Source organism: Manacus vitellinus, unplaced genomic scaffold (genome assembly GCF_001715985.3).
Source record: "Manacus vitellinus isolate BGI_N305 unplaced genomic scaffold, ASM171598v3 scaffold_37_pilon, whole genome shotgun sequence".
NCBI lineage: Eukaryota > Metazoa > Chordata > Aves > Passeriformes > Pipridae > Manacus > Manacus vitellinus.
Genome location: NW_021940517.1, coordinates 231863 through 240291, shown reverse-complemented (window position 1 = coordinate 240291; position 8429 = coordinate 231863).

The window sequence follows — 8429 nt, the reverse complement described above, 5'->3', positions numbered from 1 at the left end:
CAATGCAATGCTCAAGGAACTTGAGGATTGTTTTCAGGACAGCCTGCCAGTGGTTTGTAAGAGGTTGCTAATTACTATCTACTGCAGTGATTTTTCCAAAGGAAGTGGATTGCAATTGCAATTTCACAATTGCATTTTCACATAGACCACAGAGGAGTTGTCTGAATAAACAGACTTTGATTTGCCACTATCTTTTGCTGGATTCAGACTGCTAACTAGCTCCATGCTGTTGTCATGTCCCTAGCTATCTCCCTGCACCCAGGCTTGCTTTTCACAGAATCAAAGAATAGAAGGGAAGAAGAGATCATGGGGTAGTTTGTGCCATGAAGCCAAGATGGATCCTGGGCTGCATGCAAAGAAGCATGGCCAGCAGGTCCTCCTCTACTCCACTCTCATGAGACCTCACCTGGAGTACTGCATCCAGCTCTGGCGCCTCAACATAGGAATTATGTGGACCTGTTGGAGCAAGTCCAGAGGAGGGCTACTAAGATGAACAGAGGGCTGGAGCACCTCTTCTATGAAGACAGGCTGAGAGAGTTGGGCTTGTTCAGCCTTCAGAAGAGAAAAGTCCAGGGAGACCTCACTGTGGTCCTCCAGTACCTAAAAGGAGCCTACAAGAAAAATGGGGAGGGACTTTTTACAATGGCATGTAGTGATAGGACAAGGGAGGATGACCTTAAACTGAAAGAGGGTAGGTTTAGCTTAGACATTAGGAAGAAATTCCTTACTTAGAGGGTAGTGAGGCACTGGAACTGATTGCCCAGAGAAGCTGTGGATGCCTCATCCCTGACAATGTTAAAGGCCAGGCTGGATGGGGCTTTCAGCAACTTGGTCTAGTGGAAGGTGTCCCTGCCTCTGGTAGGTGGGTTGGAACTGGATGATCCTAAAGATCCCTTTCAACTCAAACCATTCTATGATTCTGCGATGGACAGGCTGACTTCTAGAGCACACAGAGAATCAGGGCCCTCATAGTGCTGGGGTCTGCTGTGATTTGTGCTGGTGGCCACACTTGGGACTGAAGTGGACAAGAATACAGACATCACGTGGGAGCAGCTGGAGGCAAAAGCAAGCTCTTACAGAAATGGACTGATCTTTTGTGTCTGATAGTGATTATGGAGAGGCTTGGCAATGGCACAGTGGCTGGCACTGTTTTGGAAAGGGTAAAAGTGTGGCGTTATCACCTAGTTTGCTTCTACCAAAATGTATCCCTGGGTTACATGCCTTTCTTACATCTCTGGCAAATCCTTTCAACCTCTGTCCCATGGACAGGTTGCAGGACAGCAGGGCATGATACAGAACTGGAACCAAACATGTATAAAATACTATGGTTAGGATTCACAAGTAAATAATTAGTATATGCCCAAGGCACACAGAAAATCTTTCACATGGAGACAATCTCACTTCTGAAAGTATAACATCACTCTTTCAACAAGGTTTTCTTTTCATTACACACTGTCTGAAAAGCATTGTGGTGTTTGAAATAGCCAAGAACTGCTGCTAAGACGATCAGATGTCTTTATGAGATTTTCAGCTATTTTATGTAAAAACACTTCTGTTTTAAGGTTTTCGTGCTCACTTAAGAGTTTTACATTCAAGAACTATTTTCTTTTTCATTGACAGTTAGTAATTTTCTTAATACAGCGTCCTTATTCAATAGCCAGTTCTGGAGCTGTGTCTGCACCCACTGAAGTCAATGAAATGCCACTGGGAGCAAGATCAAGCCAAATCATAGAAAATGAAGAAGTAAGACTTGTCTCCTGTTGTGACATTGGAAATATATAGGTTCCCTAAACCAATGCTGCAGTGGGGAAGAAAGGTCAACAGGAAGAAAATAGAGGAAATATAGTATTCTAAATGCTTTTCACACAGGACACAGATTTGCTCAATTTAGTGGGATAAATCAGTCTAAATGTAAACTGTACTGTATTTCTTCAGTCATATCATAGATATTTGACAGCCCAAGGCAAAAACCAGTACAAAATCTTACCTAGCTCTTTTACTCCAAGTCCTGAGTTTCTAATGCTTGTATTATGTTTCTAATGTTTGTATTTCCTCTTATCAAGTCTCATGCAATCTCTTTCTGCAGTTTAGTACCAAAGATGGTGTTTCAAATTTTTTCATTCCTTAATGTGCATAACAGATATTTACAGAACTGTAAGTATTCAGCTTTTACCCAATTAGCTTTTAGTTAATGCCTTTTTATTTAAAAATCTATTTCATCGACCACCGGCTCATTTTAAGAAAGAAAGCAACAGTACAGAATGCCAGTTAGCTCCATTTTTGAGGAGTCAAATTTGCTCACACAGATTATCTTAGTCTATAAGGTGTACCACTAAATTTAACACTTGAGTCTCCAAGACTCATACTTCACAGAATGTCTCCAAAGTGTGGGGTCTTTATGAATAATCAGTGGGCTCTACTAAATTACACAGAATAAAAATTGATCCAAATCTGTTCTTCAAATACATCAGATTACACAGAAATTGAAAAAAATATACCCACTATATCGAGACTGTTGCATAGTGATTATTTCCTAGCATCCAACCCAGGGTTTATCTCATAATTTTCTTGGGAAATAGACAGTTCCCTTTATCCCACCAGATACAGCTGTTTTTACAAAAGCAGCACATAGGAGAACATGGGATAGAGACTGCTACACCTGTTCAAGATGAGAGTTCAGTCCTGTCTTGTGTTTCCAGTCTCAACAGTGTGGTGCGGGGTTAGTTAGAGGAGCTGCAGCAGGTAACATACTCTTTGATAAGCATTGTGTAAGAATGAGTATTTTGCCTTAGAAAAAACTTAGAAGTCTTTTTTAAATTACGTTTCCAATTCTGTGTGATTAAACAAACAGATAATCTAACACTAACTTCAATGTAAATTTGTCAATGGAACTAGAGTTGCTCACTGGCAGAATGAAGATGAATCCTTTAAATGTGGCTTAAAGCTGCTCTCTTTTTGGGCAGGGTGAGGATGCAGCCATTCACAGGGTGAAGACACTGCTACGGAATTCATTATGAGCTACATCAAGCAGAACAACTTATTGCAGGGATTGCCTTTTTACATAAGTTTGTAAAAGTTCGACACGGCAGGCTCACATAGCTCATCTCTACACATTATTGCAACATAAAGCAGCCTTGTCCTTATCATACTGAAGCAGCTATTTCCTTTTCTAGGTGAGAAAATGTACATATACAAGCAAAAAGAGTGACTGATTGTGAGATTTGTTTCCAACTGTAAATGTCTGTGTAACTACATATGCAGATTAGATACTGCCCTTGAAGACTTGGAGAGCAGCCAATGTGCTGCTTACGTGATGTAAACAGAGTTATGCATAAGCAGCATCTGTTTTTACAGGGTCTGTGCTACTCCAGCTTCCAAGTTGTTCAGATCAAGATTCTTCTTTTGCAGTTTCTTATCTGAGTTATCCTGCAATTTCCTGAGTACCCTCTTAATAACCCTTTCCTCTGCATCTCTAAAGGGATCTTTCCTCTATGGTCTTGTAGGAATTTCACCCACGCACACCCATGACCATGCCAGTAATCCATGTTGCATCTCTACATTTCCAAGGTGCCATTGAATCCCTCACTTTTTAGTCACTCTCTGAATTGTGTTTGATGTGAGCTGCAAGATTTCCTCCTGCCACAGGGTAGGTGTTTGTATGCGTGTGAATGTGTGTGCATGCGTCTGTGTGTGTGTCTAAAATATCTGCTCTGTCACCTGCACATATAGGTACATCTATATAGGTATGTATGAAGCCAGTTACCAGCGTCACCAAGTTTGAGCCTGAAGTGGTCTACCCATAAGTCTTCATTTTAATCAAGCTTTAAGAAAACAAGAACAAAAAAACTTTGGCATTTGTATTAGATATGTGTGTAAAGAGAAACAAAGGATCCTCTTCTCCTCATAGGTAGGCTCAAGTTGAATACATAAAACAGCTGTAGAAATAATATTTGCATGCATATAAGGAGTATTTATTTTGTGGATGCAGCAGATGTGAAAATATTTGGTCTAATTCTGCAGAGAGCAATTTGGAAAACATTTTGTATGGTAGGATCTTTGATATTTATTAAAGGAATAGTGTTCTTTAAAAATTATAAATGCAACATAATTGATCAATAGTCATGGACTTGTTGCAGAAAATAAAGCACGCTGAAAGAATAACTATTTTAAAATAAATGTTTTTTGTTATCTCAGCTAGTATTCTTTCTGTAGGTACTAGTCTTTGTAAAGGGTCAAATTGGACAGTCTGAACCTTAATTCCTGTAATGCATCTCACATAGTTCTTTTGCTAATACCTATTCAGTTAAAGAATGAGTCTATCCTAAAAGTAACTGTGGCCCCAGTGTTTAGTTTTAACAGGATGGTTCCATTTGTGGGCACTGTGTGGCTTCTGTGCAAGGAAGTGGGGTTTTCTATATGAAAGCAGTGGATCCACTGTACAGCTGAGGCAGGGGAGAAGATGGCAGGAGTCACACTTAAGGTTAGTCCACACTAGAAAAACTTGCCCATAAAATTTATTACACAGGCTATGAGTGTGATTTTCAATGCCACTCTGCCAGTGGCCTATTTAAACTGATACACCTGCATCTATATTAGGATTTCTGTCATTACAACAATGCATTGCATCAGTACCTTTCATTTTTGGTTTCCATATTTAAATAAACTGTCAGCATATATTAACCTATGTATACATATTTCCATCTGGTTTCCTAGAGGAAAAAAAATTGTGCAGTCATGCTATATGCAACAGTCCTTATAATAATTCTTGACCTTGTTAGCTGATTTTAATCAATCCCCAAAAAGCAGCAGAGATTTCAGACACAATTACTTTCCCACAGTTTTTCATAAAGACGGGTAAGCCAAGTACAGGAAACTCTTCCTGTTTATTGCCTGCATGGAGGGACAGCCTGCAGTTCAGCCTTTATTACACTCAGCCTACACAGAAGAGGACCATTCTGAATGCTTTGAATGCAGGAAATGAGTCTTTTATAATCCACACCATATTAGATATTGGAGAATCTAACCATAAGACATGCAGCAAGAGCAAATTGGAGTTTTTGAGTCCAGCTGCTCACAGCAGATATCATAGTGTATCCTGAATTAGTATCCACCCTATCAGTCTGGCAGCATTCAACACCAGGGGTGCTTCCTCTTTTCTCTAGGCTGGCATAGCTAGAACCACAGAACTTTCCAGGATATATAAGGTTTTGCCTGCAATAAAATTTCTGAAGTCAAATTCACAAGTCATTTAAAAGTGCACGTGGTGAGCAGGGTTAGGGTTCAGCTGTGAGAACCAGCAAGCAGTTAGTTTCACTTCAGCCATGAGAGATAACTAGGCTCCTTACCAACTGAGTGCATGCTTTGCCCTGTGGGACCATAGGGGGGTTTGAATTGGGTGGGTTTTGTGTGTTTATTTCTTACAGGGAAACTCACGGAAAGTTACCTGTTTCAGGCAGTGATGGATAGCTAGGAGATATCATTGACTGGTATAAGTTCCCGACTCAACTCTTGAGTCTTGCCCAATGCAAATAAAATATCTGCATATCCATAAGCAACAAGAAAAAAACTGCATTGAGGTTGCAAACCAAGACTCAGAACAAGGAAATGCCAAAATCAAGACCTGAAGAAACTTTACTTAAATAAGAGGGTTTTATTATTCACATTTTCCCAGTTAGACCTTTGAGAAACAGATCGACGGTATCAAAACTAGGATTCATCTCTCCACTGGAGAGTTTTCTCAGGTGTAAAGCATCCAAAAAGCCTATTACATTCAGCTGCAGCTTAACACTAATGAAAGTGAGAAGACAGATTTTTATTATGGCTTCACAGAAAATCAGAACATACAAATAACCAGTTCTAGAGAGTTTGGTCTTAAGGACAGATGAAAGATGTTCGGACACTACCACACTCAGCATCAGGGTGCCTGACTTTTGGACCCTTGGCTCTCAGTATAACACCTAGATACTGAGTGAGATACCTTGGAATAACACTCCAAAAATCAGTACATGTAGTACACAAAGCTGCTTCAAGTAGCTAGTTGGGGATGCTTAGGACATAGCTGTGCTACATACCCAGTCACTCTCCATAATTAAGTACCTCATTCAGGGATTTTAAGTCTTCTCCCTCTGCCTGGAGATATCCCTTTCTTTAAAATGCAGCCAGAGGGTCAGACTTTTAAAACATGTCTGGAAAAACTCCCTTTACCAATCTCTTTCCATTGATAATGGTTCAGCAGTTAGACTACTGCCTGAGAACGTTAGTGAACTGGATTCAACTCCTCCACGACCAAATGGGAAGAGGGAGGTTAATCTTGTCCTCCGGAACAGTACACTCACCCACCCCACCAGCAGGGACCTGTCAGGGCCCTGATGGCACTGCTAGGTCTTAATGGCCCTGAGCAGCCTCACCTGGGACCCCCACCTACACACTGCCCATGGACCAGGGCTCCATTTAAAGCTCAGGTCTGGGTGTTTAATCCCTGCCTGAACTATCTAGTAGATGGATCTGCCTTCAGTTTGATCTTCTGCTTTGCTTCCTAGATGGATCAATATTGTGGCTCTGTCTCCAGTTGTAGCCTCCTGCTCTTCCTGATTGGATTCCTTGTACAAACTTTACACTGATTCGTTGCTTCATCGTGTCTAGGACTGTTAATGGAGCTGCATTGTGCTGCTCTGTTCAAGTATCATGGCAAAGTGCTCTGGCTAGCAAGAATACTGCCTGTGCTGCAGCCACCCTCAGTTCCAGGCTTTTCCTCCCTCGAGCTGCTCCTTGAGAGCAACAGTGCTAAGGATAATAACAACAATAATGATACATGTAATGAAAAGGAGAGAAAGGAATAAAACCCCAGAAGAATAAGTAATGCACAATACTCTTGCTCACCAGCCACTGACTGATGCCTAGACAGTAGTTGCTGACTGGGGTTAAACTGTGACAAGTGTTTCCTTCAGGTATTTCTTATATTGAGAGTAAATAGGGATGCCATGTGGCTGGTATGGACCGGGCTTGTAACAACGCTTTGCCTTATCCAGCTCATCCCCTGCCAGCCCCCTGCCCCGGGAGCCCCCCAGCCCCGGTATAACCGGACAGCCAGCAGAGCTGACAGTGCTGTCCCAGCGATGTCATGCCAGGCATCATCCCCTTCCGATGCTTTGAGTGTTTAATTGACTCAGTTCTAGCTATTTTCTAGTCACAGAAGCTGCTTTTCACTTCACAGTCAGAGCCTGACAGCAAATGTTTGCGTTGTCACATAGAGTGACTCTTGTGTGTCAGGGTACTCGGTGCTTGGATGGCTGCCATCGACATTTATCTTTCTACACGCAGGCCGGGGAGTTGGTTTTTGTTGCCCGGTTTCTGCTTGGAAGAAGCAGATAGTCACAGGTGCCCATCACCGCGCGACAGCCCCTCCCACCTCTACCCCACGTTTGCCCCGGTAAGGGATGACGAGCGTCAACCCTGACACCGCGGCCCTCAGGACGGCGCGGCCTGCCGCCCCTCCACCTGGCCACCGCTCCCCTGGCCCCGACTCCCTCCTCGGAGCCGGCCGCCCTTCCTCAGGCGCAGAGCGGCGCCGGTGGCTCGCCCGCTCGGCTCGCCCCGAAAGGCGGGCGACGCCGGTGCGGCGAGGGGTCGCGCTTTCCCGCCGCCCCGGGAGGAAGTGACATGTTGGCTTTCCCGCCGCCCCGGGAGGAAGTGACATGTTGGCGGCGGCGGGAGGGGAATGGGGGGGGGAGGCGAGGGGCGCCCTGTTGCGGAGTGGAGCCGCCGGCGGGTGGAGCCTGGCGGACCTCCGCCCGGCTGACCGCCCGCTCACGCAGCGTGCGGAAGTAGTGCGCAGGCCGGTGCGGCTCCGCCGCCGCCTGCTCCCCGGCGCCCACGCGGCACCGTCCCAAGGCCCGCCGGCGCCAGGTACGTGCTCCTTCCCCTGGCACCGCTGCGCGTTCCTCAAGGTGCGGGGCCCGGCCTTTCCCTCCTCCCGCTGCCGTGCTACCCCGGAGGAAAAGGCATCCGGACGCAGCCGCCTCCCGCGGCGCAGGCGCCCGCGGCCGCGCTGTAGCGGCGAGGCGAGGGGCCGTCTGCTGCCGCCGGGGCGCGGGATGTGGGCACAAGTTCCCTGACTTATTCGGGGAGAGAGAGAGAGCAGCCCGGACCCCGGGAGTCGGTTCCTCCGCGGGCGCCGGCAATTATATTATATGCCGCCCCTGGCCCTTTGTGTGGCGAGGCTGAGCCCGCGGCCGCCGGGGTTTCCGTGAAACGGCGGAGCTACGGCGGCCCAGCCCCGCCGAGCCTCCCCCGCCGGGGCGCCTTCACTTTCCTTCCAGGTGTTCCCCGCTCGGGCTGGCGGTGGCTGGGGAGGGAGGGGGCGGGCGGTGCGGTTGCCGTGGGAACGGGCGGGTGCAATCGCCTGCTTCGTGCCGCCTCCCCGAAGGCGC